Here is a 23,795-nt window from a genome sequence, read left to right on the forward strand (position 1 = left end):
AAGATTGGGAAATGGTGTCTCTTGCCAGCCATAATTGCCACTTCAGTATATGAACAATGGAAGGGGAACAAAATAAAGAGTAAATGGAAGAGATGAAAATTGAGTCTACCCTGACTTGACTCTCTGACCATTTGATGAATTCTACAGAGGAACCACAATAACACTGCTGTGGGTTTTAATGATGGGACAACTGAGTATGCTCATTCACACAGGACATTTATGGATTAACAAGTACCCCACCCCTTAGCAGACAACTATTGCACGTAATTACTCAGAGTCCATCTTCCCTCACTAGGTCAGAATTTTGGCCTTGTGAAAGTCACCATTAGTGTGTGAAGCACCCAGACATAGCTCTGTGCCACCCGAAATCATGTTGGGAAAGCCCCTTTAGTCTCTGACTTGAATAGCCTATGCTAAATACCTGCTTTAAGGCACTGTCTTTGGGGCAAAAGTGCCGGATGACTTGCCCCCCCCCCTCCCAATCATGGTTGTATTCACAAACAGGACATGGGAAGTAGATTACAGAGACATTGATTTTATAGACTCAGGGGACATTCTTGCTGCCCTTAACTCTGAATCTGGGCTTAGAGGAAATTTAAAAATAATGAGGGCTGTTCACATCAGAAGTCCTCTGAGCAGATGGGCATAAGAGGCCAGGCTTGTAAGTGGGTGGGAAGCTAGGGTGGTGACTTGGAAACCAGGTCTTCTTTCAGGAGGGGCAGGGAATATATTCTTGTTCCCAGATGTGAAGCTGTTATTGTCATAGCACTAAGGCTGACCTTAAAGGGGGACTGTCTTTGACTTTAGGAAGATTCCCATGTGGCTATTTCCCTTTTACTCAGTGCTTTGCTGGGGTGTCCCCAGGGGAGCACTTGGTGGTGGGACATGAACATGGTCTTTATTGGAGAGAACAGAGTCCTCTTTCTTTCCACAATTTGCCTTTGAAATATTGTCTTATATATCTGATTAAAAAGATAACACTTATAAAATATATGCTAATTATAAAATATTTTCCAGACTAAGTACAGGCAGTCCCCTTAATTGTACCTTACAGATAGAATTGTTTATTGTTCTAGAAAAAATTTATGCATCTATAGATGTAGATGTTAGATCTTTTCATTAGTACTTTTCAGATAAAGGTATGTCAATGTATCTCTCAGATACGTTTCTGTGCTCATATACAGTTATTTGCTCATTTTTAAATACTTAAGACCATTTAGTTATATGGCAATGGCTTATATAATTGATCACTTAATTTAAAAACATTATAAATAATTCTGCAATGAGATATTACGAACATTGATTTTTTTGCCTACGTGCTTAATTATTTTCTTTGGACAGATTTTTAGATGTCTAACAGCTATCAAAAGAAATATTTATGTAAGTTAAAAATGTGCTTTACCTCATCCAACTTATTATCTTGAAAAAATCTGACCTGATGCCAATATTCACTTTACCAGCATATCTCTCTCTCTCTCTCTCTGTCTCTCTGTCTGTCTCAGTCTCTCGGTCTGTTACTCTATTGCTCTATCACTCGATCTATCAAGTGCACATTGTGTATGTGTGTAGATCAGAGGAAAGCTTGTGAGTGTTGGTTCTCTTTTGCTATATTTGTGTGGACTTTGGGAATTGAACTCAGATCATGAGGATTGTGTATCAAGCACCTTTTACCTGCTGAGCTATCTCTCTAGCCTAGGATATAGAATTATTTACTAGATTAGGTTTTACATTTAATTCTATTTTACTCCAAACAGATTTATAAGAATTGTACCTGTATTAACTTGCTGAGCTATTTTGTAGCCTATTAAATAATTTTTTGTACATTTAAAAATAAACATTCTATGAACATTTGAAAAGAAGTCTGCTGTTCAGCTAGATCCTGATTTGCCATGAAGGGACACTATTAATATGTATTATTTATATATTACATATATACATCTATTTTGCACTTTGACATACATGTTATTAGAGCTGGTTGCTAGCTTTTCTGCTTTCCCTATAATGGAAAGAAAGACAGGAAAGAAATAAAGAAGGTTCTGTCAAACCTTTCTTTCTGTTTCTAATACTGCTTTTTACTTTTTGGAGAAAGTATAGTAAAGACCCTAGGAGCACCAATATGGCCCCAGAATGTCTGGTCCTCCCTCATCATCCATAGACCACGGACAAGCTCCATCATCTATAAAATCCCATCATCTTGGGAGGAAGGCAGGAGATGGTGCAGAGCTTGCCTGCCCTGTGGTGAATTCTTCACTACTCCATGCGCTTGTCACTCTGATAGAGTCAAGGCCCACAGTTGCTATACATTTGATCAGTGTATTTATCAAGGTAAAGCTTTCTTGGACACCCATAGCACTTTCTCCTTGAATCTGTCTATGCTGATGTTAAGTTGCTGCTTTGATGCCTTCTTGTTTGTGTCTGCGCAGCGTTGTCCATGTGAGTTGGCTGCCAGTGTTGATTCAACATTGGTTCTAATCGTCCCAAGGGCAAAAGGACATGCAGAAGCTCGAGCTCCTTGTAGAACGTGGCACAATATTTACATATAATTACACATCCTTCCACATACCTTGTTACCCCTAGATCACTTAAAATATCCAATATAAAGTTAATGTTATATAAATAGTTGTTTTGTGCTATTGTTAGGAAATAATGTCAAGAAAGAAAAAGCCTGTATGTAGTCAGGACAGACAGTTTTGTATTTGAATATTTTCCACCCTTGGTGGAACTCATGGATGAGAGACTCATACATATGCAGAGTTGACTGTGCTATCATCTGCATGGCTTCTACTCAATTTTAATATTGTTGTAATAGAAAACCTGTTTGTGCATTTATTTTGTACAGTGTGATATTTTGAAATATGTGTACATTATGGAATGTCTAAAAAGAACAAATTGACATACATCTTACCTCACACACTGCTTTTTGTGTTAGGAAAGTCGAGTGGCTTATAAACAACAGAATTTTATTTCTAATAGTCTGGAGGTTGATAAGTCCATTATCCATATTAAACTGGCAGATTTAATGTCTGGTGAGGCCTGTTTATGGGTTCCTAGAGGGTTGTCTTTCTGTTATGTTCTCACATGACAGCAGGGACAAATGAAATCCCTCAGGCATCTTTTGTAGGGCACTAATCTCATTCATGAGGGCCCTATCTTCATTAATAATCACCTCCCAAAGTCATCTCTACCCAATGACATCACTAGGGTGTTAGGATTTCATTTTACGAGTTATTAGGGCCATACAAACATTCAGACCTCAAATTAGGGTAGCTCTATTTTTAAATTTTTAAATATTATCTCTTGTAAATAATATATCTATTGTAAATGACATATAATTTAGTTTATTTAAAAAAATTAGCTGAAAACATGAATCTTTCAAAAAGGGAATTTAACCTGTTGACTGGTTGGAGATAGTAGTATCTTATTCTTTTGTTTTTTGTTTGCAGATCATTGGCCAAGGTTGAGTTTTTGCTCCAATGATCATCTGATGTTAGTGGCTAAGTCTAAGGCTTTCTTTCTGGGATCATGGACTTTCCTTTCCTATTTAAAAATTCTTTATTTGTGTGTGATGATCAGTGTGTGTGCATGTGCACGTGTATGTGATGTTTGTACATGTGTGTGTGGTGTGTGTGGGGGTTATATACACACAGGCTTGTACAAAAGTCAGAGGTTGATATCAGGCGTCTTTTTAAACTCTTTGCCACCTTCTGTTTTTGAGGCAGAGTCTCTTACTGATCCCAGAGCTCAGTAATTTAGTAAGAGTAGCTGGCTAGTGAGGCTCAGGGACCAGTGCTGGCCCCATAGGTGCACACCCCTATACCTGTTGTTTACATAGGTGATGAGGATGTCAACTCTGGTCCTCAAGCTTACACAGCACATACTTCACTGAGTTGGCTCTCTCTCTAGGAATTAAGTTTCCTTTATTGTCTTAATTCACTCAATGAGGAATTAAGGTATTCTAGGTACTTAAAATTTTACATTAAAAAATAACACACGAGATACACCTTCCTAGACACTTCCAAAATATATATGGCTGCATTAACCCTCACAAGCTCAGCAGGTAGGTATTAGTTCTTAGAAATAGGGATACTGAAGGCATGCTTGCAGGGATGCTTCCGAGGACTACAGATGGTTTGTAACATGTTAACTCTTTCCCATTGTGTGTGAACTACTACGGAGCGGGGCAGGATTTGAATCCCACATTGATATTCTCTGAGTCTCTACGGAGTCCCGGCAGGATCTGAATCCCACATTGATATTCTCTGAGTCTCTAAGGGAATCCAGTGAGGACAGTGTCCAGGGTCACCTAGCTTGCGTTTCTAGTGTAGACCGGTTGTTCTTGAGTGTCAGTTTCTCTTCAGTGCTAAAAGTGAAGAATTTAACTCCATTACTCTGCTGCTCTGTTTGACAGATGCCGGTTTAGGAGTTGGGGGTATCTGTGGTTGTGGGTGGCACAGGCTGCTCGGGAAGGGGAAGGGCAGGCCTTCGCCTTTCTTACCCATTATCGCATCTCCAATGCCATGAAGAATGGCTGATCCCTGGCAGGTGTTATTTCTTAAAATGACCTGAGCTCAGAGAAAGAAAATGGTCTCACATTAACATTTGAGTTACGAGGCTTTAGGAAAAGGCTCATAGAGAAGAAATGCATTATCTTAAAATTAGGCTCCCTGCAACCCCTGCAGTACTATGTATAGGCAATAAAAATAAAACGTGTTTATAGCTCTTTCAATAGCTTACTCTGGACTAAAGCTGCATGCACTTTCGCTGGGAGACGGGCTGTGTCACCCTGGGAGGGAAGAATAACATTGATGTGTGGACTGTTTTCCCTGGTAATGCCGAGGAGGACCCACAACCAATAAAAGAGCTTTGGAGACAGCTGCCGGGGAGATGTATAGCCCCTGATCTCCCTGGGATTCCATATTTGAAAAACAAAACAAAAACAAGAACAAACAAACAAAAAAAAACCCTTGGCCAACGAAAACATGAAAACGCCCAGCCTCTCTCAGGGGACGCTGCTGTGAAGCTCTAATGAGCTCCCTAGGTGAACCGGGCTTGCGATTTATTTATTTATTTATTTATTTTAATAAGGACCTGTTTGACTTTCGCAGATATCTGGTTAGACCTTGATTGACTGTCAAGCTTTTTAAGGAGCATTGATTTTTTTTTTTTTTAAACCGCTGCTACATTGGGATGATGAGGTCATTGTGTTTTGCCATGTTATTGAAATTCTCATTAGAGAAGCTTGGAGGTTGTAATAAGTCCGTCTAGGCCCTTACTCTCTGTTTGTGCTAAGATCGAAAGGCTGGAAACACTGAACTATGTTGAGATGACAAAGGCAAAATGTACAAGAAACCAAAGGAGTTCAAGCAGCAGCAACACAAAACCCACAAACCATACAACAACAACAACAACAACAACAACACAAACAAAAACCAAAACCTCTTTTCTTCTCTAATGGTTAGGGGAAATTTTAGAATTTTCAGGATTTTAGAAAATGGTAGCTACTGATCAGAGCTTATCATGTCTTCTAAGTAGCAGCTTCCACTGCTGAGCCGAGTCTCATGGAGACCAGGATCTGTTACAGGTCTTATCCCAAGTGCACTTTCCTTGTGCTCACTATACCTCTGCAAGGTCAGCACCCTTATCCTTCTTTTATGAGTGAGCAAACTGACTCTCACAGAGGTAGGCTCACCTGTTTGAGCCTGTTTAAGGGGCCAGTGGATGTGGTAGGTTTCAACCAGGCTATGTCTGATTCTAGAGTCCACAGTTGAAATTGGTAATTGTATACGGTGGCTGTGTGAGCCAACTAAAGTCCCCACTGTGGAAGGCCACAGCATACATGATAAACCACCTCTCTCCAGAACAGAGTCCTAGAGAAAATGGCAAACAACTCAGAGCCTTTGGATATATCATCTTGACCTTCCTCATCTGCAGAAAACAACCACCCGAGTCCCCCTTCCACTTGAGTGAGGCTGTCTGTGCCCAGGGAAGGGCTGGAGAGGTCTGTGCACAGGGCTGGATTCCTCCAGCTACCATCGATTGATCAGCAGTGGCCAGAAGCTTTAATCCTGTTAGAGTCTGCAAAGCCGGTTTTCCATCTCTGGCGCCTGACTCAGGTTTCAGAGCAAGGGGAAAATGTATGACATCATCCCTGCTCGCATCTGTGCTGGGTGGCTAATGAAATTACGCGATGGGTTTGAAGACTATTAAAGTCAATGTTGATTCTTCTTATTATTAAGAGTACTTTCAAATTTACTGCACCACGAGGCAGTTTTGAAAGCATCATTTTTCATAGGTGTGTTCATTGCTCTGGATTTTAGTGCCCATCTCCGTGGGATATTGGGAATGAGGGCAGCACAGAGAATCAATTCTGAAATCTGCAGGATGAAAGTGCCTATAGTTTATCTGCTGGAGGGAGGAAAAGATTCTAGGATTTCTCCATAATGAGGCATTATGATGGCCCTGCATTAAAAAAAAAAAGAAGCCACAAAATGTGTTTGCCAAAGAAATGTGAACTACCATTGTTGCCCTGAACAACAGTTAATAGTGTGCAAATTAAGTAGTGCACAAAAGAGAGATGAGTTCAGGCACTGAGCAGACACACTGAGCTGGCCTTAGGGTAGCTTTCCACTGGGGAAGGACCATGCTTACCTTGTTCATCAGCTATCGTCCAGGCCCAGGTTAATGGGAAATGCTCAGAAAACATTCTTTTAAATACACACACACACACACACACACACACACACACACACACACACGGTGTTAAGTTTGTGTCTTATTTGCACAACTCACTAGATTTGTATACATACAAACAGCAATATACACACAGTGAGTTGTCATCCAAATAAAGATGGATACCACTTCTCACACTCTTTTTTTTTCTTTTTCATTTATTATTATTATTCTTTAAAATTTTTTTATGTATTCACTTTACATTCCACTCACTGCCCCTCCCATAGCCCTTCCCCTCCTCACTACCTTCTTCTTTGAGAAGGGGGAGCTAGGTATCTCCCTACTCTGGCACATCACCTCTCTGCAAGACTAGGCATACCCTCTCAGTGGGCATATCTGTGGAGAGCCGTGCCGTGAGCAATCACCATTATAAGATGGCACTGGCTCCCACTGCGCCTAACTAGTAAATAAGCCTATGCGCAAGTGCAAGAGTAAATTCACGCCCAGTCACTGCCCATCTCGGGGTGTAGTAATGGGGTGATGGGCGAGCAACTAATCAGGTGCTGTCACGCCACATCAGGTGCTGAAACGTCACGCTGCGGGCTATATAAGCAGCACCATTTTCCGGGTTCGGGGTCTTCCTGAGAAGTAAGCAATAAAAGCTTTGCCATAGAAGGATCTGATTGTCCGAGTAAATTCTTGCCGGTGAGATACTAGCTCGGGCGAGACATATCCACTGAGGCCAGACAAGGCAGCCCAGCTAGAAAAACATATCCCACAGTCAGGAAACTGCTTTTGGGACAGCCCTGCTCCAGTTGTTCCAGACCCACATGAAGACCAAGCTGCACATTTGCTCTATATGTGTGTGTGGGAGAAGCCTAGGTTTAGCCCGTGTAGGCTCTTTGGTTGGTGGTTCAGTCTCTGAAAGCTCCAAGGGTCCAGGTTAGTTGATTCTGTTGGTCTTCCTGTGGAGTTCCTATTCCCTTAGGGGCTAAAATCCTTTCTCCTATTCTTTCATAAGAATCCCCAAATTACATCCACTGTTTGGCTGTGGGTATCTGCATCTGTCTGAGTTACCCGCTGAGTGGAGGCTCTCAGAGGACAGCCATGCTAGACTCCTGTCTGCAAGCATAACAGTTATCATTAATAGTGTCAGGGACTGATGCTTGCCAGGGGATGGGTGGGTCTCAAGTTGGCTGGTTATTGGTTGGCCTTTCCCTCAGTCTCTTCTCCATCTTCTGTCCCTGCATTTCTTGTAGACAGGATAAATTTTGGGTGGAAAGTTTTGTGGGTGAGTTGATGTCCCTCTCATTTCCATTGGGGTTCCTGCCTGGCTACAGGAGGCGATCTCTTCAGGTGCCATGCCCCTAATGCTGAGAGTCAACAGTTAAGGACACCCCCATTGATTCGTGGGCACCTCCCTTATCCCAGGTCTCTGTCTCTGACTGGAGATGCTCCCCACCTCCCCACCCCTGTCAGCTTCAGATTTCCACTCATTCTCATGGCATTCTGGTTTCTTCCCACACCTGAACTCTCCCCAATCCCCTCCCCATTCCCTCTCCCACCCAGCTCCCTCCCTCCATCTGCCTCTTAAGACTATTTTATTCCCCCTTCTATAAGTTCCCTCTCTCTACTGTAGGACATTTTATTCCCCCTTCTATAAGTTCCCTCTCTCTACTGTAGGGCATTTCATTTAAGGTCCCTCCCTTTGATTCCTGAGAGTCTCTCACCTCCCAGGTCTCTGGTGCATTCTGTAGGGTTCCCCAACCTTCTATTTCCTGAGATTGCCTGTTTCCATTCTTTCTGCTGGCCCCCAGTCCTTTTCCCTCTCCCAAAACCAGATCAGGTTTCCCTTTCCTCCCCATTTTCCCCACCCCCATCCATTTTCCCTCCCAGGTCCCTGATTGTTTTCTTCTCTCTCCCAAGTGGGACTGAGGCATCCTCACTTGGGCACTTTAGCTTGTTGACCTTTCTGAGTTCTGTGGACTATATCTTGGTAGATAGGACATCAAGTGAGGGATGGGGTTGCCATCCCACAGTCACATCTCTGACCCATAATTGTTTCTATCTGAAAGAATTAGAGGGATGGAAATGGAGAGGAGCCTGAGGAAAAGAAGGTCCAGCGACAGGCCCAAAGTGGTATCCAGCTCTAGGGGAGGTCCCAAGGCCTGAAACTATTACTGAGGCTATGGAGCACTCATAAAAAGGGACATAACATGACCACACCTAGGAAGACCCAACAAGCAGCTAAAAGAGTCAGATGCAGATATTTGCACCCAACCAATGGACAGAAGCAGCTGACCCCTGTTGTTGAATTAGGGATGGCAGAAAGAAGCTGAGGAGTAGGGTGATCCTGTTGCAGGACCAGCAGTCTCAATTAATCTGGAACCCCAAGATCTCTCAAACACTGGACCACTAAACAGACAGCATACACCAGCTGATATGAGGCTCCCAACACGAATACAGTAGAGGACTTCTGAGTCTGTGTTCATTCAGAGATGATGCACCTAACCCTCAAGAGAATGGAGGCCCTAGGGAGTTTAGAGGCCAGGTGGGGTGGGGGTTGGGGGCATCCACGTGGAGACAGGGTGTGTGGGGAGTAGGTGTGGGATGTGGAGCAGTCCAGGTGTGGAGGGGGGGGGGCGCGGAAAATGGAATATGGAGTGTAAAAATAAATTAATTTTAAAAAGACTATTTTTTTCCTCCTTCTAAGTGAGATTCAAGCATCCTTGCTCTGGCCTTCCTTCTTGTTTAGCTTCTTTGGGTCTGTGGAATATAGCATGGGTATCCTGTATTTTATGGCTAATATCCACTTATTTACCAGTGAGTACATATACCATGCTTGTCCTTTTGGGACTAAGCAGGATGATTTTTTTTTTCAAGATCCATCCATTTGCCTGCAAAATTCATTATGTCTTTGTTTTTAATAGCTGAATTGTATTCTATTGTGTAGATGTACCACATTTTCTTTATCCATTCTTCAGTTGAGGGACATCTCCATTGTTTCTGATTTCCGGCTATAACAAATAAAGCTGCTATGAACATAGTTGAGCACGTGTCTTTGTGGGCTGGTGAAGCATCATTTGGGTGTATGTATGCCCAGGAGTGGTAGAGCTGGGTCTTGAGATAGAACTATTCCCAGCATTTCCCACACTCTTAAAGAGGTTTTCCCATGATTCCCTCCATCCAACCATGCTCACTATTTTGACTTTGAGATCCACAAGTCAGTTCTGTCTACAACTAATACACTTCACACACATTAAAAAATGAGTTGAATAGTCACATAAATGGGACCATACAGTATGTTGTCCTTTATGTGGGGCGAATTAACCCAGGGAAAGCTGAGAATATGCCATCCTTTGTAAGCAGCTCCTTTTGTCAACATTCTGTTTCAAGACTCACCTCTGCTGGTCTTCCTGGTGATGTTTGAGTCCATCCTCAAGCAAAGCTCACCCGAACACCCTTGCCCACAGCAGTTGATGAATTTTTCTACTTTCTCTTGGTTCTCCCTCAAAACCAAAACTTCTGGGTCATTGAAAGTGTATTTGATTATTCAATTAATTTTTCTCTTTTTTAGGGTTTAATTATTCTTTGAGAATTTCACATAATGGATTTTAATTACTTTCTCCCCTCCCCCTCTCACATCCTCCCTCCCTTCCTATCCATCCAACTTCATGTTATTTCTCTTAAAAGAAAGAAACCAAGCCAAAACATACACACACACACACACACACACACACACACACACACACACACACACACACGGAAATCTGATTTGTGCTGGCCAACTACTCCTGAGCTTGGAGTCTGCTGTGGAATGTGGTTGATGTGCCCAGTGTCACTCTACTGAAGAAAACTGATTTTCCCTCTCCCAGCATCTACCAATTGCAATAGATTAGGGAGGGTACTTTAGGCCTATTCTACCTCCTTCTTGGGATTTTGTCTGATTTGAGCTTATACAAGCCTTGTGCGTGCCGTCAGAGTCTCTGTGAGACTATGTATGCATCTGCCTTGTCTGTGTCTGGAGAACACCATCTCTTTGAAGTTGTCTACCACTGATAGTTCTTACAGCCCTTTGTCCCCCTCTTTTACAGAGATCCCTAAGACATGGTTTTGCTAAGTAGCACAAGCTGGCCTGGCCTGGTGACATATTCTACCATGCTTGGCTGAATGTTCAGTTCTCTGTGATCATAGAGTCCCTTTCTAATGGGAGAAGGTAGAATGTTTGTGAATTGAGTAGTTAAAAATGACCAGTTGTTCTCACCCACACACTATTCACTCTGTCTTTGCTAAAACTGACTGAAATGTTGCCTCAGGATCCCCCTTAGCAAAAGTCCTGTAAGATTTCCAAAAGTGAGACTGCCAGGGTTCATTTGGAAGAGATTTAAAGTTTCAGTAAACTCCACTGACACTTTCAACTTAGAAATTACTGCTAATCTACACAGTTGGTAATTAGTAAGTAATATTAGGCTGTACATAGAGGCAAGGCCCAATGGAAAGTGTGCCATTTCTATATGCATGGAAGAAAGACCTGCGTTTTAGGATCTGTTCAAAACTGGAAGAGCTCTCCAGATGTCTGAGGTCCACTCTGAATCATTGAACAGAGGCAAAATAAGCTACCCAAAGTAACTGAGCAACCTTCTAAATAAGCTGAAAGGGAGGACTGTGGGAGGAGCTAGGCTCCTCACACAGGCTGTGGTGGCAGTGGGCAAGCAGACTTTCCCCAGGGCTGGTGGTGTAGCCCGGTTGACACGAGTGAACAGGAATTCATGTATTTTCTGTTGGCAGCTTGATGTAATGGGTGGGAATGGGCTAGCCTGCTCCAAGCTGCTTCATGGTTCTTGGGAGGATTAAAGGCAGCAGAAGGCAGCCGGCATTAGGATCACGTAGCTTCCTCCATATAGGAGAAGGCCTGAAACTTTCGGGAGAAGCTTCGCTCCACCTTTAAAAAGCCTATTGATATCTATAGAAAGGGAATGCCAAGAAACGGTGCCTCTGTTTAGATATGGGAGAGAACACCTACTGGAAGAGAAATGGCTGAGTCTTTTAGGAAAAAAGAGGAGCCCGATCCTGGAGGCTGAGGAACAAGGGTGTTTTAGAGCGAGTTTGGTACATGCTGATGCCAGCTTGTAACCTGTTCCTGGAAAGGAAGATTAATCAGAACACGGATGTACCTATTTACTCGCCATTTGTACCATAGTGGCAGAACTCAGCAGTTGGAGTGGAGACGGCAGGAAGGCTGAAATAATTGTTTTCTTGACCTTCATAGAGAGATGCACTGAGCTCTGTTGCAGGCAGAGGGTAGTGCATAGCTGAGTATGGGAGACAGTGGCAGTGTGCCAAAAAAGGAAGGCTGGCTTTGATTTAATGCTGGTGGGATGTGAAACAGGCCCAGGGTGGTTGGCATGGGCGGGGGGCTGGGGGGACGGTAGAGCCATGAAAGATTCTTTTTTGTTCACCAGGAAGCCAGTACTGTGACCACCAGGATGACAACCCTGGGCGATAAGGTTAAACAGCAGGACCAGGGCATCTTCAGAACTTTCCAGTCTCTGCCGAGCAGTTTTGCAGGCAGAGAGAACAGTTCTATTAAGTAGACAAATGCATGCACATTGACTAGAGTTCTTAAACTGGTGACGAAGTTCACCGACAAGCTGAAAAGCCATGTGCAAGAGAGAATGGTTTCAAGGGGTGAAACCAGCCTTTTCTAGTGTCTTGGGAGAGGAACTGCAAGAAGGCCGAGGAATGCTGCTAAAAGGCTGAGGAGAGGATGAAGTAGGAAGATGGCTATGTTAGGAATAAAGTCACCAGGGAGCGGCTGAATAGAGGACCCAAGACTATTCACCAGGAAGAATGAAGGAGAGCGCTGAGTTGAGGAGCAACTTCCTTGTGTAAAATAAGGTATTTGTTTCCAGGCTGGTAGCTCAGTAGGTAGAGGTGCTGCCAAGTCTGATGACATAAATTTAATCCCTGGGACCTATCTAATGGAAGAAGAGAGCCAGTCCTGGCTGGTTGTTCTTTGACCTGTACATGTGTACTGTGCTCCCAGATCCACTAAATAAATACATGATAAAAAAAAAAAAGAAAAAAAAGTTCTTCACCACTACCTAACTGTGTGAATTAAACAATTATTACTGCGTGGATCATCTTCTCCATGCCTACTGCTTCTGCCTCCTAGAGAGATTTTCTTTACTTTTTGGTTTCTGGGCTTTAAGTTACACTGCTTAAGGTAATGAATGGAAAAATATTGAGCTGGAAGAGGTGGGGTTTGGAGTTGAGAAGAATCTCAGGTCCTAGGTGGGATGAAACTGCATGCAGGACATAGACAGAGGCTGGGAAAATATGGGTGTTGATTTTTGGGCAGCCTCTTGGACAGCGATGAGGAGGAAGGGGGCTTGGAGAGTTTAGGAAGAGAAGGAAGAGGCATTTGAGATGACTCCCAGCACCTGTGAAGGTAAAAACGACGGTGAATTGGAGGATGTTTACTGTAGGTTTTAGGCTGGGTTCTGTTGGATGCTTTTCAACAGCCTAAAGATGGAAACTGTTGTCATCTAATTCTTCGCTGTCAAACAGTTGTTTACATATGACACTGCACAGAGATTTGGCCAGATATGGTTAATTCTCATTCCTATATATTTCTGTAGGAGTTTTCAGTTTCATTTGAACAGTTTTGTTCAGGTCTAAGGCAGTGAACATATTTAAAGTGTACAGTTCTGATGAATATACATTCATGAAATCATAACAATCAAGACAGGGAGTGGCTCAGGGAAAGTAAAAAGATGGGAGAAAGCCATTCTCCCTAGGGTTTTATATAAATTAAATCATATATACTGTCTTCCTTTTAATTTCTGAGATTAGAATTATATAATTTCTATCTTCCTTTTCCTCTCTCAGAGTCCACCCAATAAGCCCCTGCTCTCAAGAATCATCTCTTCTTTTCTCATTAGTTGTTTTCATATGCGTATATGCGTATACACACAGATATCCCTAAACATATCCTACTCAGTCTGTAAAATGTTACTTGTATGCTTGTGTTCCCAGCGATGACCATTTGGTACTGGATAACCGGTTGGTGTGCTCTTCCCTGGGGAAGATGCTTTTTCACGCTCTTAGCAACTTTAGTTACTGGTAGTTCTTTGTGTAGGGTTGAGGCCTCATGGATGTTCTTTGTCTATTTTAGGGTATCCATTATTGCCCTTGTTTAGCTCATGTCCAGGCAGCCATGTTGGTAAGACTTTATGGAAGTAGCTTCTGACATCCTAGGAAACACAATCTCGTAGCGGACTCCCCAGTCTTGCTCTTATGATCTCCCCACTCCCTCTTCAGTGTTCTGTGAGCCTTAGGTGTGGGACTTGTTTGGTAAATGTATCTACCGGGACTGACTGCACTCCACACCCTGACACTATTTCCTCTACAAGGGAGATCATGGCTACTTTTACTCAGAATATTTATTTTGAAATTCTCATTTTATTTCACAGGATGGATATCCCATTGAGTACTTATTCACCTACTGATATATGTTTGAGTTGTGTCCAGTTTCTTGCGCATCATAATAAAGCCGTGTGTAAACCCATGGTTATGCTGGTAAGTAATCTGGAAGTGAAGAGATGGATTATGTGGTAGATGTATGTTTAGCTAGCTAAGAAATTGCCAACCTGTTTTCCCAAATTATTGTTAAACTTTACATTCCCATTTGAAGTGCACAAGTGTTGGCTTTGTGTGACATGCTCACTAACACTTGGTCTGCACAGACTTTTTCACTATGTAAATAGGAGCACAGGGGCAGCATGCCTTGATTTCTCTGATGATTAGCGAGGTTGAACACATGCTTATTTGATGCCAATATATCTTTGGTGAGGTATCTGTGCACATTCTTAGTCCATTGATAACTGAGCTACTATGCTCCAATAAATAACTTCAACACATCTTTACGTACTCTACACACAAGTCCTTTAACAGATTTAAAAATGTATTTTCCTAGTCGGACAGTGGTGGTGCATACCTTTAATCCCAGCACTTGGGAGGCAGAGGCAGGCAGATTTCTGAGTTCGAGGCCAGTCTGGTCTACATAGTGAGTTCTAGGACAGCCAGAGCTATACGGAGAAACCCTGTCTCGAAAACCCTTCCCCCCAAATGTATTTTCGAATCTATGTTTTTGCTTTTAATTAGCAGAGCCTTTTAGAGTTGATGTTTGTTTGTTTGTTTATTTATTTATTTATTTATTTATTTATTTAATGTAATTACACTGTAGCTGTCTTCAGACACCCCAGAAGAGGGCTGATGTTTTAAACTTTGATAAAGTCTAATTTATTATTATTTTTTATGGATTATACTTTTGGTGTCATAGCTAAGAAATCTTGATATATTCCAAGATCACAGAGATTTTTTTCTTAAAAAGTTAATAGTTTTGAGTTTAGTTTCATGTAGTTTTAAGCTTGAAAAAAAACCTCAACTTTTGCACCGAGTAGTACATATAAATTTAGGGTCTTCCTTTTTTCCTTCCCCCTCTTCCTCCTGGCTTTTACAGTTATTGATTAGTTCCCAAATGATTTATTGAAAAGGCTATCTTTTTCCTCCACAAGCTTGCTTTCATACATTTGAAAAAACAATCAGTATGTTTATGAGTTTATTCTTGGTTTCTTTATCATGCCCCATTGATCTACTTGTCTGTCTTGATACTCATACCACAGTTCCCTGATTGTCGTGGTGTTATAATTCTTTAGATTAGGGGTTGCTAGCATTCCCCTGTATTTTTTTCTTTCTTTTCTTTCTTTCTTTCTTTTTTTTTTGTCAGATTGTTTTGGTTATTCTGTTCCTAATGTTTTTACACATTTTGACATCAGTTTGCTAATTACTAGGATTTGACTTGCATTTCGTTGACTCTGTAGATCAGTTTGGAGGACATTAGCATTCTAGTGTTACTGGTCTTCCAACTCATGAATATGGTTTTCAGAAACTGGTCTTGGCAATATTTTATTGCCTTCCATGTAGGTCCTATACAAATTTGGTCAGGATTATTTCTAAATACTTCACTTTTTTGGATGCCATTGCAAATAATACTTAAAAAAACTGTGACTTTTTTTTTTGGTTTCCACTATATACAAATGCAATTGATTTTTACATATTGATCTTAACTCCTATGACCTCAATAACTCACTTACTAGTTTTAATATACTAGTACATTTATTTATTTATTTATTTATTTATTTATTTATTATTTGAGCTGGGAATTGAATCAAGGGTTAAGAACATTCTATTACTTATTTATTATGAAGATATTAATTACCAGGATAAATTTTACTTTAGTTAATTTTTGGCTAGTATACAAAGGAATGCGTTTATAATGACATATATACATTTAATATCTATCAACATTCTATTTTGCCCCTGCCATTTCTCTTCCCCAGCCCCTTTCTGCCTCTTGCTGGCCTCCCCTCCTGCCTTTGTATCATGCATTCTATTGCCCTTGTTACCACCTCTGCCCCTTTAGATCTTTCTGTCTTCTCATAGGCCCTTTCCTACTTTCTTGTCCTATGGCTTTTTGTTATTTATAAATCTAGATTTTATATATCAGAGAAAATATGATGTGTATTTTTTCTGAGTCTGGCTTATATTGTTTAGTAATTGTTTAACTCAATAATATCCAGCTCCATCCATTTTTCTACCAATGTCGTAATTTCATTGTTACCACAGAATAAAATTCCAATGCATGTCTGGAATTCTTCTTATCCATTTATTAGTCGATGGACATATAGACTGATTTCGTGGTTTTTTTTCCTTTTATTTCACTGAGGCAGGGTCTTGCTATGTAACTCTGGCTGAACTGGTACTCAAGATATACTGAAGTATACCAAAGTATACCTTGAAGTATACTGAAGGCTGGGCTTGGATTCACAGAATCCCCATGTCTTACACTCCCAAGTTTTGGGATTATAGGTACATGCCATGATGCCTGGTTTGGCTATGCAAGTGTGCATGTATCTCTATGTAGGCTTGCTTAGATTTTTTTTGGCACACACCCAGGCTCATGTGGTAGGTAGAATTTTTTTTAAGGTACTTCCATACTAGTTTCCATACTGACTGCACCACTTCACATCCTGATAGCAGTGTTTAAGGGCATCTCTTTTCTCACATTCTCATCTGCATTTGTTGCTCATCTCCTGGATGATAGCTATGTCACATGGGAGGAGACAGAATCACAAAGATGATTCAATTTCCATTTTTTCCTATTAGGTAATATTGAACATTAAAAAAAAAACATTGAGTGCTGGTATTTCTTCCTTTGTGACAATTCATAAGCTAACTTACTATTTAGATTCCTTGGTATTTAATGCTTAAAGTTTTTTTTTATTGACTGTTGATATTAATCCCTTGTCAGATATAGTTGGCAAAGATTGCCCCCCAGCCTGTTGCCTGATTGTTTCCTTGGCCAGCAGAAAGTTTTTAACTGGGCTGGAGAGATGGCTAAGCCATTAAAGGCTAGGTGCACAACCAAAAATATAAGAAAGTTTTTAACTTCATGCCGTCCTGTTCATCATTTGTAGTTCCTGAGCTCTCAGATTCCTTCTCCGAATGTCCTTGCCCGCATCTGTTTCTTGAGCTGTTTTAATCTAGTGGTGTAGGGTTTCTTACAGTAAGGTCTGGATCGACTTTTAGTTGCTGTCTGTGCAGAGTGAGAGCTGTGTTTCGAGCTTCATTCTTCTGCATGTGCTTATCCAGGCTCCCAGGACCACTTGTCAGGAAGACTGGCTTTCCTCCGATGCCTGTTTTTGCCACCTTTGTTGAAAATTAGATAGCTGTAGCTGTGAGGTTTACTGTTGGTCCTCTATTCTATTCCATTGGCCCATGGCCTGCTTTTGTGCCAGTGCCATGCAATTTTTGTTACTCTGTAGTTACAATTTGAGACTGATTTTTAAAATACCCCCAGCACTAGTCTTTCCTCTTCACATTGTTGTTGACTATTTGGGTTTTTTTGAAGGCAAGCATTTTACCAACCAACCTATCTTTCTAGCCCTAGAAACAACTTATAAAGAGCAAACTTGACAGGCCCATGCTTACAGGTGAAAGCTAGCCTGTCTTGACATTGCTCTTAGAGTTACTTTTTTTTTTTAATTTTAATTTGGTAGAGGTTGTCCTCTATACTCTGAGAATGACTCTGTGATAGCTTTTATGAAATCAAAAGTCTTTAGTGGAGAGTTAGTTTGAATAAAATGAAGATAGAGGATTATGTCTCGACAGGAGCTGTGGTGGAACATGTTAAGAGATATCCTGTGACGAAGGAGAATGACAAGGATTTGAAATAACCTGTAAAGTATTGTTCAAGGACGTTTCACACATAGAAAATGCAGAGATGGCTGCAGGAGATGCTCACTACGACTGTGGGTTGTCATAGAAGGTTGCTTTTATCCTCTGTGGTGAGAGCATCTCTGAACCCCACAGAGGAAGCACTGGAGTGAGAGGGATGCTGGCTATGTCTGTGTGATACTAAATATCTGGGCAGTAACTGGAGACTTTAGACAAAGCCCCTAAAAGATAATTTCCATTCATGGGTTAGTGTTCTGGCTTAGAGGAGCTGTTAGGGGTGGCTTATTCTCTGCCTTTAGCTGCTTATTGGATGCCACAGAGACACAGACAAACTAAAAAATAGCATGCTATAGTGACAGATTGGTTATAGTTAAAATATATATATATTTAAAAACAGTGTTTAATATGGACTTGAAACATGTTTATGTCCTGTGTAATAATAAACTGTTTTTTAGCATATATGAGTAATACAAGATAATGTAACTTTTTGGGACATTTTCATACATGTATGTATTTGTGTGTGTTAGTGTGTATTTTACTTTGATAATATTAATTTCCCCCTCATCCTCTTTTTCTCTCTTCCCTCCTCTCCATTTGTCTTTTTCATCTGATTTTATTAGTGTGTGTTAATTATGGGGGATGGTTTTCATAACATTATCAGATACATAATATACTTTGATCATATTTACTTCCGGATGCTACCTCTCCTCTTCCTTCTACTCCTGCTGTCATTTTCCTCTTCTAACTTATCTTTGTCATCCTTTTATCCTTTTTAGTGTGTGCTAATTTAAAAATTTTTACACAGTATATTTTGATTATATATTTTTTCCTTTCTCCCAACTCTTCCCAACCCCTACCCATCTCTCTATCCACCTAGCTTCATGTTTTTTCTCCTTCTCCTATCTAACAAAACAAAACAAAACAAAAACAAAAACAAACAAAATAACAAAAGAAAAATGAAAATCTAGATGACTGTGTTTTATTTTTACATGACCCAGTTAGTTGACTTAGGGTTACTTACGGAAGCACGTGCGAGGGATTGTTCATAGCACAACAACCTTAGCAGTGGCCGTACTATTGAAGAAGCTTTTCCCCCTTTCTCAGCTTCCATTAGCTGCATATAAATCCTACTTTATGACAGGATGTTGGAGATGCCTGATATTGTGCAGATGACCCCAGTTCAAGAGTATAACTGCTATGTCATATTCAGCCGTCACAGTTCTACATCATGTCCTGCTCTCTGCTCCTTCCTCTGGCTCTTGCATTCTTTCTTCTTTGTCTGTGATGATCCTGGAGCTCTGGAGTGGAAATAGAGGCATCCAGTTTATAGCTGAGCATTTGGCTGTCACTTATTCCTATCACACTGACCAGTTAATGAGGTTCTACAGTTACCATTGCTGAGCAAAAAGAGGCTTCTCTGATCAAAGCTTATAGCAACAATAATCTATGGGTATACACACAGTTATTAAGATGGCAATTTGATGGAGACATCATATCTACTTAGCAAAATAATATCTGTATATACTCCTACCAGGGTCCACGATATCCCCAGCCATAGGTGGTTGTAACTTTTACAGTTCCAGATGAAGATTGCCTCCTATAGAGTGGACCTCATATTTAGTCAGCGTCCAGTTAGTTACCATTGTAACATACTTAGCACTATTGCACCATAGCACCTTTCAGTCCTGTGAGGCTATCCTGCAGGGAGGAGGCCACTAACCCAGTTCCAGCTTGATTTCTCTATACCCTGCAGCCAGAGTGTTTGGTGTCATTAGCCATAGGATCTTACCATTTGGTTCTAGTGCGCAACCAACAGCAGCACCAGTTGCTAGTATTTTATTTGGGAGTTCCAGGGGCCTCCCTGACCAACAGATGCAGGGAGAGAGGCCAGGCCTGTCACTGGGGTTTTTATTTAATAAACTTCTCAAAGATTTGTCTACTCTCACAGTGTACCTACTTTCAAAATTGTGTGTGTGTGCATGCATGTGCTTGCATGCATACACTTATACATGGCATGTATATGCATGGGTATACTAGCCTGCCAGTACACATGTGGAAGCCAAAAATCGATTTCAGGTATCTTCCTTTGTTGCTCTTATTGTTTTGAGACAAGGCTTTTCACTGAACCCAGAACTTGCCATTAGCTAGCTAGACTGGTTGACCAGTAAGCTCACAGGATCCATTTGTCTCCATGCCTGATATAAGTGCTATACGTTGCAGGCATGCATTATCATGCATTAACATGGGTGTTAGGAATCCAAACCCAGGTACTTTTCATGTTCACATGTTTCCATGGCCAACACTTTACTCACAGAACCACCTCCCCAGCCCTTTATAGGAATCAACTTAAGTGTTTTTCAGACATAGTTTTGGTTTAGCCCTTCCTACTTATATGTCTCTCTCACTCTGTCCACCTTCTCTAATCTTTCTGCTCTGCCTTTCTCTTTCATATCCCATGCATTCAATACTGCATCTCAAAGCCTCTTTTCCCTCTCTGATGGCCCCATCTGTAATTTCCTAGACTCTACATACACCCATTCACACATAAATACATACAGTAAAATTTGAAGGTGGAATTTACCTATGAGAGAAAACATATGGTGTTTTATCTTTCCGAGCCTAGGTTACCTAACTTAATATAATATCTTCCAGTTCCATACATTTTCCTGCAAGTTTTATAACTTAATTTTTTTTAGTGTGGAATAAAATCCCATTATATATGTATAACGACATTTCATTACCCTTTTATCCGTTGATGGACATCTGTGCTGATTCTGTTTTTTTTTCTACTGTGAAGAGTCACAATAAAGATGAATGAGCAAATATCTCTGTAGTAGGATACATAGCCTTTTGGGTATACAGCCAGGGGCAGTCTAGCTGGTCATGTGATTATTCAAGTCTTAGTTTTAAAGAAACTAATGTCCACAGTGGCTGTACCAGTCTCCATCCCACATTTGCACTCTCCACACCCTGACCAGCATGTGTTGTCATTTGGTTTCTAGCTGAAAGCCATTGTGATGGGAGTGAGCTGGAAACTCAAGGTAGTCTTAATAAGCGTTTCTCTGATGGATAATGAGCTTGAACACTTTACATTTGGCCACAGATTTCTTCTTTTGAGATTTCTGTTTGATTCCTTAGCTCATTTTTTTTTTTTTTGGACTGGGTTGTTTTCTTGTTTAGTTTTAAAAAATGTTTTGTGTATTATTGTTATTAATCCTCTGTCAGATGGCAAAAGTTTTCTCCAATTCTATAGGCTGTTTCTCCACCCACTTAACAGTTTACTTTGTGGTATAGTAGCTTTTAAATTTCACAAGGTCTCATTTGTCAACTGTTGGCCTCATTTCCATACCGACTGGGTCCTATTCAGAAAGTCCTTATGTGTGCTGCACACTGTAGTGTTTCCTGTTTGTCTTTTCTCTGGCAATTTCAGAGGGTCAGATCTTACATTAATTAAGGTCTTTGATTCATGTGGATTTGATTTTTATTCAGGTAAGAGATGCAGTTCTGGTTCTTCTTCTATGTGAAGGCAATGTTTTCTACAGCCCTGCTTGTGGAGGATACTGCCTTTCTCCAGTGTGTACTTTTGGCATCATTGTAAAAAAGCAGGAAGCTATAGTTATATGGGCTTACAGTTCTCTATTCTAGCCTATCGTACATTTCTTTATTACCATGACTCTGCAGTGTAATTAAAAATCAGAAATAGTGATATCTCCAGCACTTTTTTTTTTGTTCACAATTGCTTTGGTTATCTAGACTCTTTTGTATTTCCATATGAATTTTAAGACTAAAAAATCATATTCCTTGAAAAATGATATTGAAATTTTGATGAAATCTTTCTTTTTGCTAAAAAAGAATTGAATCAATAGACTGACAGTCTTTCTTTTCAAAATTTAATGTTTTAAGTTATAATAGAATTCCACCTTTTTGTTTGTTTTTTGAGGCAGTGTCTCTCTCTCTCTAGCCTTGGCTGGGCTGGAACTTGCTATGTAGACCAGGCTGTCCTCAAACATATAAATCTTCCCATCTCTGCCTCCAAGCGCTGGGATTAAAAGTGTGCACCACCACGCCCAGCTCCAGCGTTTCTCTACTGGGAGGTGAATGAAAAAAAGTGTGTGAAGTGATAGAAGAAAGGCTGGCATGATCAGAGGATTATTATGGACTTAGACAAGGCTTTGTTACATTACGTTATATTATATTAATTATGTCGTGTTATAGAATATAAGTATAACATTAATATTTCATGTTTGTCATGTAGAAGTCCTTTGTTCTGAGACAAGGACAGTAGTAATTCAGTGGCCAGAAACACAGACTCCCTTTCTCCTCCCAGCTTACTGTTATCTTCTCCACCCGACCAGAGTTTGCTATTTTCTGAGAAAAAAAATGTCAATACAATATTAGGATTCAACATCAAATTTTGTTCTTTTAAGAGCTTTTTCTTTGTGTGTGTGTGTGTGTGTGTGTGTGTGTGTATGTATTTGAAAACTACTGAACTAGATCAATAAAAGTGATCAATAACGAAAGCCTTCTTCAGGAGCAAGGAGTAAAAATGTCAAACAGAAATGTGCTCTTTGCCAAATAGACGGCTGGGGTGGGAGGGAGTTTCTTTCCAAGTATTAGGTCCTGCTAAGGCAACAAATTACAGTTAACAAATATTGCCTGGGACATACCCTAAAATTTTATTTGATGCTAATCTGAAATTCAAATTTAATCTGGTCCTGTGTTTTGTTATATCTGAAAACTCCAATCATACGTAAATTATAACAAAATTGTGAATGGGTCCTTCAATATAATGATTTTTTTTTCTAAACACTGAGAAAAGAATATCTCACATCTTGGCTACATACATCAGAGTGTGTGAATCTTTTTTTTTAACCCCCCCCCCACACACATTTTTGCTTAGCCAGCAATTCTTTCCTGCTGCCACCTATGAAAGGAATCGTCCAGAAGGCCTTGTTTCTCCCTCAGGACTTGGAGAACAAATGAGTGTAACTTCTATCATTAAGCTAACTTCTCCAGTTCTTCCTGAGACAAGCTCTCATGAGTCTTCCTTTTTTATTTTTTATTATTACAGTGTCAATACTTCCCAGAGCTGCAGAGTCAGATATCCGGGACGTAGCTGCCGGGCCTCTGAAGGTGTTGATTGAATGTTATCACTCGGGGGAGCTGAGAGAGACCTGGAGAGGCTGGACACGCCATTGTGTCATTTCTACTCATACATGATACGCTGCATCTCCTCACCGTACTCTGTCCTGCAAAAAATTGTTTTCTACACTAAGTATAAAAAGATAATAGTGAGATAAAAAGATACTAAATGCTTGTCCTATTACAAAATCTTGCTCAATCCTTTTTAAAAACCCCATTAATATTTTATTCATTTCTCTATTTTCTTTTTCCCTTTTTTTGGTGTATGGCATATGGGGTCGTGTGTGTGTGTGTGTGTGTGTGTGTGTGTATGTGTGTGTGTGTGTGTGTGTGTTTTGTGTGTGTGTGTTGTGTATGCACATGCCTGTAGAGGTCAGAGGTTGAGCATTAGATATGCTCCTCAATTAATATCCATCTTACTCTTTGAGCTAGGGTCTCTTGTTTAATTTGGAGCTTGCTTATCTAGACTGGCTGGCCCACAAGCCCAAGGATTCTCCTGTCTCTGACTCCTTGTGCTAGGATCACAGACACACAGAGCTATGCCTGACTTTGTATGTGGGTGGTACAATATATGTTACTGACTGAGCTGTCTTTCCAGCCCACATCTGTCCATTACCTGTTCAACTAGACAGTAAGCTTCATGAGGGTGAACACCTTGTTTCCTCATAGCATCTCTTCCCCTT

At 40.7% G+C, this 23,795-nt stretch overlaps 1 long non-coding RNA gene across 3 annotated transcripts in view; it reads left to right on the forward strand.

Moving 5' to 3' along the window:
- The window catches only part of Gm41042, an 82,838-nt gene extending 59,515 nt beyond the window's left edge, over positions 1–23,323 (forward strand). For 2 of the 3 annotated variants that reach the window (XR_873870.1, XR_873871.1), the window contains exons 3-4: positions 14,145–14,250; positions 23,042–23,323. This is a non-coding gene — a long non-coding RNA (predicted gene, 41042). Of the gene's footprint in view, positions 1–12,148; positions 12,568–14,144; positions 14,251–23,041 lie in introns of those variants that run through there. The other variant, XR_873872.1, reaches the window with a different exon arrangement.
- Positions 23,324–23,795: the final 472 nt, after the last annotated feature.

The sequence above is a fragment of the Mus musculus genome, chromosome 13 (genome assembly GCF_000001635.26).
Source record: "Mus musculus strain C57BL/6J chromosome 13, GRCm38.p6 C57BL/6J".
NCBI classification, from domain to species: Eukaryota; Metazoa; Chordata; class Mammalia; order Rodentia; family Muridae; genus Mus; species Mus musculus.